Genomic DNA, 11,162 nt, shown 5'->3' with positions numbered 1-11,162 from the left:
CTTAAGAATTTCTAGTAGGTGATTTCGGAGCACGTAATAAGTGCAATTTATGCACTTAATTTGCATATAATTTGACTTGGCTTTTGTGACGTATCGAGTAGTATTATGCATATCTTCTTGTTGTTTTTGTCGTTTGTAGGGGACGAAGTAATTATGAGGTTGTATGTTATATATGGAGTGCAAAAGAACATGAAAATGGTGTTGGAAAGTAAATTGGAAGAATAAAATAAAGCTCAAGAAAATGGGGCAGCTTGACCAGTGCACCCACGCAGAAAATAAGTGCCTTTGCACTGTTGGGAGAAATAGGGCAGTGCCTAGGCACAGGTCTGTGCAGAAAAAAATATAGACAACTCCTAGGCGCTGCTTTGCGAAAACAAGATGAGCAGATTTTTGAAACGTGAAAACTCTTTATTTTTCAGGCTTTATTCAATGGGCTTCAAGAACATATAAAATGGAGAATATTGGACCCTAGATAGGGGGGAGAAGCCGCACAACACAACACGCCACAAAATCAGCCGCACACAACACAACACCCAAACAACACAAACACACAAGTACGAATTCAAGGAGGCTTGGGACAAGGATTTGAGACGTGGGAGTGAACGACAGGGTATAATCGAATCACAAGACAAAGGACATTCATCTAGAGACGGAGAATCAACTCTATGCTATGATTTTTATTATCTGTCTTGATTTATAATGAGATTTTAGGACATGTCTATGTGTTTGATTATTTTATCATAAACTTATTATTTGTTTCTAGATATTGACTAAACTTGATTTGATTTTCATGTTTTGAATATTAATTTACCTACTATTATTTGTTATTAACAATTTATTTGTGTATTCCTGTTTTGATTGTCTTTCAATTTATTGACCATAGATTGAATGTTAAATTTATTTGAAATCTGACACTCGGGAGAGAAAATTTTGAATAGGATCATAGAAAACACAACCTAGGATTTTTATAGAGTTCGGGAGGCCTAAAATTTCCTTTGAGAGATCATTGAAAGAGAACCATAGAACTTGAATAAATTATTTTTATGTTTGATTTCTGATAAGGATATCGAAATTGGCATTAGAATAATAAATTTACTCGGCACTCGAGAGAGGGAGTAAATAACACTTATGGGTTCTTGGCATATAAATTGGAATCAGTGATATTATCAACTGCTATGATTTACATGAATGAAAATTGAGCAAAATCTTGAATTCAGAACCCGTCTCAGATCGTGTACCCAAAGCCGTCCTTGAAATTATGTTTTATTTAATTTATTTTATTCTATTGAATTTAAAACTTTGATTTTCTAAATAAAGTTGATATTATTTTTATTACAGGATTTAGTGTGAATATAAATTTTCAATCCTCGTAGGAATGATACTCTACTTATCATATATTAAAACTTGACATCATATGCTTGCGAGCGAAAAATACGCAATAGAGGGTCACTACATATTTAAATTGAGTGTGGGGTCCAAAAAAAGTTATTTGGGTTTTTTATAGAGAATAACTAGATTATGTTTTTGTTAGTGACATGGCAATGGTGACGGAGTCAGAAACACGAAAAAACTCATATTGGAGTTTTATTATTGTGGATGTCCTAAGATATTTTAATTGAGTGTGAGGTTCATAAAAGAGTTGTTTGGAGGTTTTATTATAGTGAAAATTTGAATGACATTTTTTTTTTATGTGGTAGATTGGGGACCACATATTTTGGAACATATGAGACAGTTGGATAAGGATAGAATGTCTCGATTTTTTTGGGTTTTTGGATGTGATAGCGAATTCGAGCAAAAAAATTTGGTTTTTCTATGATATAAATTGGTCTGGATATTCGGTGTGATCATGATCAATTTCTGCATTTGAAACTGTCTTCCCGGCAGTTTCCTGTTGATATTTATTTCTCAATTGTTTATGCTAAATGTGATAGGACTGCTAGACTCTTTTTATGGGAAGTTTTGTTGAACTGTAGACCGGAGGATGGTCTCTTGTGTTTGTTAAATGTGGATTGTTGGAGGGGACTTTAATATTATTGCCGATCCTTTGGATCATTCTATGGGATCGGTTAATAGACCAGCGACTATGCATGACTTCTCTGAATTTATTGTGTCTGCTGGATTATTGAATGCAGGGTTTGTTGGATCCCATTTTACTTGGACTAATATGCGGATCTGGAAAAGACTTGACAGGGTTCTCATCTTTTCTGCATGGTCAGAGTACTTTAATTCTTTTAAGTTTGAGCATCTTCATAAAGGTTCTTTTGATCACTGCCCTCTTTAGATTTATGCTCCTTTTTCTCCTTAAACCGAATCCATCTTTTTAGATTTCAGAATATGTGTCTCCTACATCCAGATTTCTTACAGAATGTTAGATTAAATTGGAACAACCCATGTTCTGAAAGGGGTTTGGCACGGCTGTTGGTCAAATTAAAACATATCAAACATCATCTCAAATGGTGGAATAGATATGTATTTGGTAATGTGTTGGATAAAATCCGCAATCTTGACAACTTAGCAACTCAAGCAGAGGAGTTCTTTGATAGGGTTACCTCGGCTTCTAATAGATCAACACTCTCTTCCTCAAGCGAATTTATCTCTTGGTCTATCGATGGAAGAAGCACTTTGGAAACAAAAAGCTGCGTGTAGGTAGGTTGCGGAAAGAGAACGAAACACTAAGTTATTCCATAACATGGTGAATAGGAGGAGAGCTGCTAACAAAATCTACCATATATGGGAGGATGGTGAGCTTTTGGATAATCCTATGGATATTCGAGACTCTGGGGGCAAGATTCTTTGAATCTTTATTTATTGGAGAACAATCGGCACTCAACCGGGCTGATTTTTCACATATTCAAACTCTGGTGCATGAGGGAGACAATATTCATCTGATGGCTGCAGTTTCTGAGTCAGAATTTCTTGAATGTGTCAAATTGTGGACAGCCCTGCTGTTCTGGATGGTTATTCTGCAAGTTTCCTTAAGTTTTGTTGGGACGTTATTAAATCTGATTTGTTGGAGTTTCTCTACTACGACGATTATTCTTATTCCCAAGTGTGAGAATGACAGAGATGGGCAGACTTTAGGCCCATAAGTTTATGAATTGTGACCAATAAAATCATTACCAAGTTATTGGAATTGCGTTTGAAGAAAATTCTTAGTAATATTATCTCCCCTTCATAGAGTGGTTTTGTTTCGAGATGGCTCAGGAATTAGTAAACCAGATTAACTATCATGTGAGGAGTGGCAATATTATTCTTAAGCTTGATATGGCGAAAGCTTAGGACAAAATTAGATGGGACTTTCTCTCCGACATGCTTCATGCATTTGGGTTTTCGAATGATGTCTGCAATTTTATTATGAGATGTGTGAATAACTATTGGTTCTCAGTGAGTATTAACGGATACCTCGCTGGTTTCTTTGCTTCTCATAGGCTTCTTTGTCAGGGGGATCCTCTCTCACCTTTACTGTTCATGATTGCTGCTGAATATTTATCCAGGTGTTGGATAATCTTTTTGACAGGCGGCCGCATTTGAAATACCATAATGGTTGTTTTTTTGGTATCTCTCATTTGGCCTATGCTGATGATATCATAATATTTTCTAATGGTGTTATTTGGAGCGTACAACTTCTACGGAAATTCCTTTTCAATTATGAGGAATGTTCCGGAAAGCTCATTTGTAATGCGAAGAGTGTTATTATTACTTCAAATTCTTGCAGTCCGGTGATTAAGGGGAAATATTTTCTATTACAAGATTTGGAGAGGGGACCCTTCCTATTCGTTATTTAGGAGCTCCTTTGTTCATCGGTCCCAAGAAAAGCTCTTATTTCTAGAATATTATTGCAAATGCTAATAAGAAACTCCAAGGATGGGACTCGAATGCTCTTTCTTTCAGGAGTCGACTAATTCTGTTTAAAAGTATTCTTTGCTCCTTACCGACCTACTTATTTCATATTCTTCAACCTTCGGGATCGGTTCTCCATCGATTTGAAGTGTTATGTGCGGGTTTTATGTGGGGTTTGAAACAAGGATCTTATAAGACACATTGGATTTCTTGGGAGATAATTTTTTTGCCAATGGCGGAAGGGGGTCTTGGTATCAGAAGACTCAAAGATCCTTTTACGGCCTTTTCTATCAAATTTTGGTATCGTTTTAGGACATTAGACTCTATCTGGAGCAGGTATCTTAAATTACAATGTTGTAAAACAATCTCTCCTGATGTGGTTCAGTTGAACCAGGTTGTTTCTCCTACTTGGAGAATAATGTTAAAAGTTTGAGATAGACCAGAAAGTGTTATTGGTTGGTTGATCGGCTCTAGTGATATGAGTTTCTGGTATGATTCATGGATTTTTAATGGACCTCTTGCTCATTCCAACATGGTGCAGGGGCTGCCCTATCATTTGTAAGCTGGTTCATTAATGAGGGGAGGTGGGATGTTGGTCGTTTATCTCTAGTGGTCCGCCCAGATATTGTGACTACCATTTTGAAGGTTGCCATCCATCCTTTGGTCATCGATAGAGCTGTTTGAAAATTTTCTCCCAATGGTGTGTTCTCTACTAAGTTTGCTTGGGAGCTGGTGCGTTTGAAGAAACCTATTGAGGAGTGGTTTTATGGAGGCTGGTCCAAAATACTACGGGCATCGATATTTATGTTTTGTTGGTGCTGGTTTTTTCGTCGATTACCTGTGTATGATGTGCTAGACGAGGGGTATGTCATTGGCTTCTTCTTGTCATTGCTACAGAAGTCAGGAAACCTTTGATCACATATTTTTCTCTGGTACAGTGGCGACTGCGGTTTGGGCTTATTACTCAAATATCTTTCGAATCCAATGGCCACTCTCATTTGGTAATTGGAAGGTTAATCTGGACTGGCGTAAGAAGGGGAATATTCGTGAAATTATGCCATTCGTAATCATGTGGTTCTTTTGGAAGGCTAGAGACTTCAGACACCGCGGAGTATCAGTGTTTGCAGCCCGTGTTATTAAGTCCTTGAACGGATATTTGGTGGATTTATTCTAGGCTGGAGTTATTAAAGCTCATATCTGGAATCATTCAGAGGATTTGGATAATTTTTTTGGATTAGCTATTCTTATATTCGAACTTCTTCCATTAAGATAGGAGTAAAATATATTTTGGTACATAACTATGGATAAAATGTCAAATTGATACACGATCTATTGAAAATGGCTAAATTGATACATGATCCAACTAAAAAGACGATTTTATCCTTTTACAAAATTTCTATTAAGTACAATTATTTTTAGTAACTTCAACTAAGTGCATATTTTATTTTTAAAAGTAATTTTTATTGATTAAAATTGTAAAAAAAATTATAAGAAATAAGTATTTTTGTGGGGACCTCGGGTTGCTAATCTCATTTTAGGGTAATTAATGAACAATGAACATTCATTAAACATCAATTAAATAAACAAAGAGCAAAGTAAAAAAAAATATTTTTTTTTTTAGAAAAACATCACCTCGCTCGATCGGGTGATCTCACCCGATCGAGCGAGCAAGTTTGCCCTGCTCTCGGGTTCCAAAAATTCAGGGCTGCGCTCGATTGGTAATAATCTTCCGATCGAGCGAGCCAAAAACTCAGATCCTCTGTTTTGAAAATAATAAGGCCGCGCTCGATCGGTGATAATCACCCGATCGAGCGGGCATGTTTTCCAGCAAAACCAGCAGATATCATTTTGTTGTCCAACCCGATTCCTTTCATTCTAAATCATCAAAACATGATCCAATACATGATATATCAATTCCAAAACATGCATATATACATGAACAAACTCTCAAGCATCTACACAAATATTTATTACATCAAACAAGTCGTTAACAAAACAATAAACGACATAACTCTACCGAGTTTCCAACATGAACTACAAACTAACATAGTTCTAGCAAGTTTGATGTTTTTAAAAGGTCTAAGTTCAGCAACAACCCGAGTCCTCACGTGCTAGACTCTCTCCCGGCTGTCAATAACATCGATGATTAGCTCCTGCCCCCTCTGTTGTCATGCACACATACAAAACAAGACAACAGCCGGATAAACTCCGGTGAGAATAACTTCCCAGTATAAACGATATATATACAATCAGTTAGCACAATATCAAATCAACTCGAAACTTCTCAAGACTCAAGACTCAAATCAATCTAGCGCGCATATATCTAAAGAATTGATTCTTAACACTTCTTGGCCATCAAGATTCATAAATGATCTTGACATGGATATCCATCTAACGAGTTCGCAAACGACTCGGAAATAAGGTTCGTAAACGACCTTGGTCGAATCAATTCATATCTCATATCATATCGTAAGCAATAAAGATCCACTACCTGTGATGGATCGACACAACAATTCTAAATCAATAATAACAGTCAAACAGTATGTGATTTGCTTCGAGGTAACTCGAGATCATCAATCTCGAGTATCAAAAATCCTCTTCAACGGATATCATTTTATACCTTTTCTCTTCTCGATTCTGAATGCTTCAATGCTGAAATACAATATCAAATATTCATATCAAACTCTATTCAATCTCTCTTCAACTCCATCAAGAAATAGATATCAAATTCAGCTCAAAAGCAAAACAATTCAAATGATCAAACTACTTCAAACTTTCAATCAAACTTCTTCGGTTCAAAGTCGGACTTCTTGAGTTGATCGTGCTTGAAACAAATCTGAAATATAACTATTATAATCAAGAAGCATCAGTATATAATCACAAGATCCTCAGCTCAATCATAGGCTATCAAAACGACTTCAACAATTAGACCGACTGCGTAGCGATTGAAAATCGGTAACCGACAAAACATCAAAATCAATTCTCAACTCAAATCGACATATATCTTATAAAACCAGCAACCTCTCATCATAATCTCACATAACAGCAGGTATATAATTTGAATCATAAGCTGGAATTCATAAGAACACAATCGATAGTCGTTTGTCGATTCAGTTTACGATACAACACTTCAAGAACATGATCAGAGGCAAACGTACTGATTTCTGCCATATACTGATTTTGAATTCCATTAAAAACATCACAAAACTTACACGAGATCGAAGCCCTCGTTGCAAGGATTCCAGAACAATTTACGAAATCGAAATCGAATAACCGGAGCAAAAGTTATAAAGATTTGAATATCAAACTTTCCAAAAGAAAAGAAAGGGTATCGACTTTCAGCTTCAGAAATCTGATTTCATATGCAAAGTACACGTATCCAATTCTGAATAATATATTAGAATCGGATATGTTTAGGTATAATTGCAATTTAGTCCCTGAAACTTTGTAAATTGCAATTCAGTCCTTGACCTTCTTTTTAATTCAATTTCAATCCTAAATAATTTAAGAATATTAGAATTTGAATCGAAACTCTAAATATTCTCAAATTAAATATACTCGAATTAAAATTAAATAAATTCGGATTAATAAATAATCCCGGCCTTCTGCACTTTAGTTCTTCAAACTTCAATATTTACAAATCGGTCTCTGATCGGATTACATCTTCGAAATACATCTTCTTTAATTTCCATAGATTCTTAAATCCATGTTTACCCAAAATATGGAATTTAATTCTCAACTCCCATAATTAATACTTTAATATTTCTGGGCCTTACAATTCCTCCCCTCTAAGACACGATTTCGTCCTCGAAATCTTATACAATCGAGTAGTCCTTTCAATTTCATGAAAATTCCATTGAACTTCGATTAACTGATAATCTTGTGTCCTAGCTTTCTTTCCTTTCTGATCAAGTATTTGTATCGAATTCTCAACATACTTCAGAGTCTCATCAACTTCAACTTCATCATGTTGACATATATAGGTAACATCAAATGGATACTTCATAATATAACTACCTGAAAGATGTCATGTATTCTCAAAAGAACAAAGTAGTGCAAGTCTCTAAATGAAATCATCTATCTTCTCAAGAATCTCATAAAACTAGCGAATTCTCGTATGCAGTTTTTCTCTTTGTCTCCTAATTAATCAAGTTTCTGCAAGAAAAATCTTTGAAATATCGATCTTTCAGATCAATAATAGAGATTTGCATTAAAAATTCAAATCTTTCATTTGTCTAACCAGAGTCGTCTTCGTTTTGATCAGAAAATTTCTTAACTACTCAATCATAATTCTAACATATCCAATTCCCATTCAAGTGACGCAGAAAATCATCTCTACGCAAATGATATCTTCTTTCCTTCTCGTTTAATTCTACAAAAATATTATGATGATATTCACATTATCGCTGTTACTGTTCAGAATTGTCGCAAGAATCAAAAACTTTGGCTAACTAGTGCCAAAATCGAGCACTAAAACCTCCTGGCATATCTTCTAACATCTAAAGCATCCGCTGTGACTGTAAATCGTTTAGATACATATAACCGAATCATAACCAGATCGAATAACAAAGTCTCTGTAAAACTATGTCACAAATGGAAATGAATCCAAGATTTCTATTTAGCTTGACAGATTTCAACAATTCATAATTGCTGACACATATCAGAGGTAAGAATAATCACTTGATGAAAACGAACAATTCTGTTGTACAACCTCCAGTAATAGACGTCATCTATCAGTCAATCAATACTCAAATAACCTCTCGATATCAATTAATTGTAGCAATTCTGTACTGAAATTCATCGAAACATAATACTAAGTCCATTCTGAATCAGAATATGCGTAAAACCGATTACTGACTATTCTCTCCATTTTCCACTTTTGACAGTTCAAAAATCAAAAGACATTTCTCAGGACATCATTCTTAAAATCCTCAGATATTTTTCGGCAATCGAAAATAATACTGAATAAAACGCATCAGTCAATCTCAGAATATCTTATCATCATTCTGCAACCTCGGCACAAAATACTATCATTTACAAGCACATCAACCTTACTGATCTGAAATCATAGATTGGTGTCTTGATCTGACTTGTCTTCATCGCTTTATGTTAACTAACTGAATCATACTTCTGCACTTCATTAGTCTTCACAAACAATTTCATTTTTGATTGGGAGCAAAATCTTGATAGATCTGCTATCTATTTCAATTCTCAATCATACGTGGAATAATCATGAACTATCAATTAGAAGAAATACTGATAGTCATTACAATAAAGAACAGATCCTTCAGTGTATAGTATTAGTTATTGCACTCTATTTCCTTAGATAGTACTAAATTCCACGGTCAAAGTCTTCATCATATCTCAATATATTTTCAGCCTCATATTCATTTCAAACTGCAAATTTCATTACGTCAACTCCTACTATCAAGGAAGATATCAGAAATTTCTTTGCAAGAAAATAACATTAAATCCTTCAATCAAGCAAATTGCTACGAGTTCAAATCAGAAATCAGATATTGAGTTTCATCCTTCTTCAGTTGTCTTGATGCCAAATCTATCACATGCTTCTTATAATTCATGATGCATCCAAACTTTTGATAAGACATAAGAAATGATACTATACTGCAACATTATCAATATAGTACAGAATAAAGAATTTCTGTAACACTGGCCCATTTTTTCCTGGTTTTAACTCGATACAACTGATCTCATAAGATTTAATTCAGAAAATTTAGCATTCTTCGAAATTAACTGAGAAAGTAGCTCCACAAGAGAAAAAAAAAATTCTTGAATAATAATGCCACGACAAAATCTATTATCTTCAAATATCAGTTACAGATATCAGTTTATGCCAATTCTTAATAGCTTCGGTCTTGCGACAATCAATAGAAATGTCATCTTCAAGATCATAGTTGCAAGAGATCACTTAATCTCATCATACTTCAAACTTCAATAAAATATCCTACCACTGTTCCACATACTCAAGCCGTAACAACTTTCATTTGCTCTGAATAAACAGCACTACTCTTCGAATGGATAAGAATCATCAATAAGAATAATCATAAACTCATCTAAATACCTTGAGAAGATTCTACTCAAAGCGTTGTAAAAATTTTTATAGTATCAGCAAATCGACTGCATAACTATAATTTCAAGTGATCATATTTCATACGAAAAGAAATCTTAGAAACCTCTTTCTCTCGAATTTTCCGCTACAGATATTCTGATCTCAAATCAATCCTCGAGTATACAAATGCAATTCTTCAAGCTATTCTTTCATTTCACAAGATGCCATTTAACACAGAGTTCAAGAAATGAGCAAAGTACCTGACATCAATTTAATGCCGAATTCTACTTCACAATAACCGTCAATTCAGGAATCTCATCTGAAACATATCTGTAAGTTTTCTAACTACTGATATATCAACAATTTCATGTCTAGACTTTAAGACCTTCACGGCACAATCACGAAGTCATCTTATCCTTTCTGTATTAATAGATCAAATACAGCACAATTATCAAAAGACTTCGTAATTTTGAATCTTTACTTTAGAATTCCTATCCATTTGCCCTCTCCGGTCTGAATTTTCAAAACTTCACTAAACAGTCAATTGTTGTCTAGTACTTGGCAGACATATCTATGATGATAATAAAATCAAAATCAAACAATCAAACACAATACAATCTCTCCCTCAGTCAATTTACCTTCATACAGTTGTATACACTTCTTAACTGATTTCACCATACGATGTCTCTCCCCAGCGGTGAAGATATAAATATATACTATCGTAATAGTGACTCAACAGATCATACATGAACAAGAGAAATTATTCAGATATGCAGATAAGTGATTTCTTTGTATCTCTCAATAAATAAGCTGAATAACTAAATATAAATCAGTTACCTGCTATGATATCCTCATATACTTGCTTCCCAGACAGAAGAACTGGTTGAGATGCACTTGCATCCGATGCTTTTTCAATCTCACGTAGAGGGAAAATTCTAGCAAAATGAACTACTTGCTTACAAATGTGGCAACTGCTCCAGATTCCTCTACAGTTATCAGTATCATGTCTCCCTCCATATTTGCTACAATAAACTTCAGCATATCCAGAACTCTGTCCAAGATTCATCTTCTTTGGACCACTGGAACTAGCAGAAATGCTTCCCGGCTTCTTAACTTGTTTCTATTTATAAAAAAATTTCCTTTTGCTACTACTGTTGCCACACGATTTCTGGAAAGGAATCTGCTGACGAAATTCAAATTTAAACAAACTCCACGAACTAGTCATACCTTGAGCTCCTAAATCTTTCTGCAT

This window comes from Henckelia pumila, chromosome 1 (assembly GCF_033568475.1).
Source record: "Henckelia pumila isolate YLH828 chromosome 1, ASM3356847v2, whole genome shotgun sequence".
In the NCBI taxonomy this organism is placed as follows: Eukaryota; Viridiplantae; Streptophyta; class Magnoliopsida; order Lamiales; family Gesneriaceae; genus Henckelia; species Henckelia pumila.
This window is presented reverse-complemented; position numbering follows the sequence as displayed.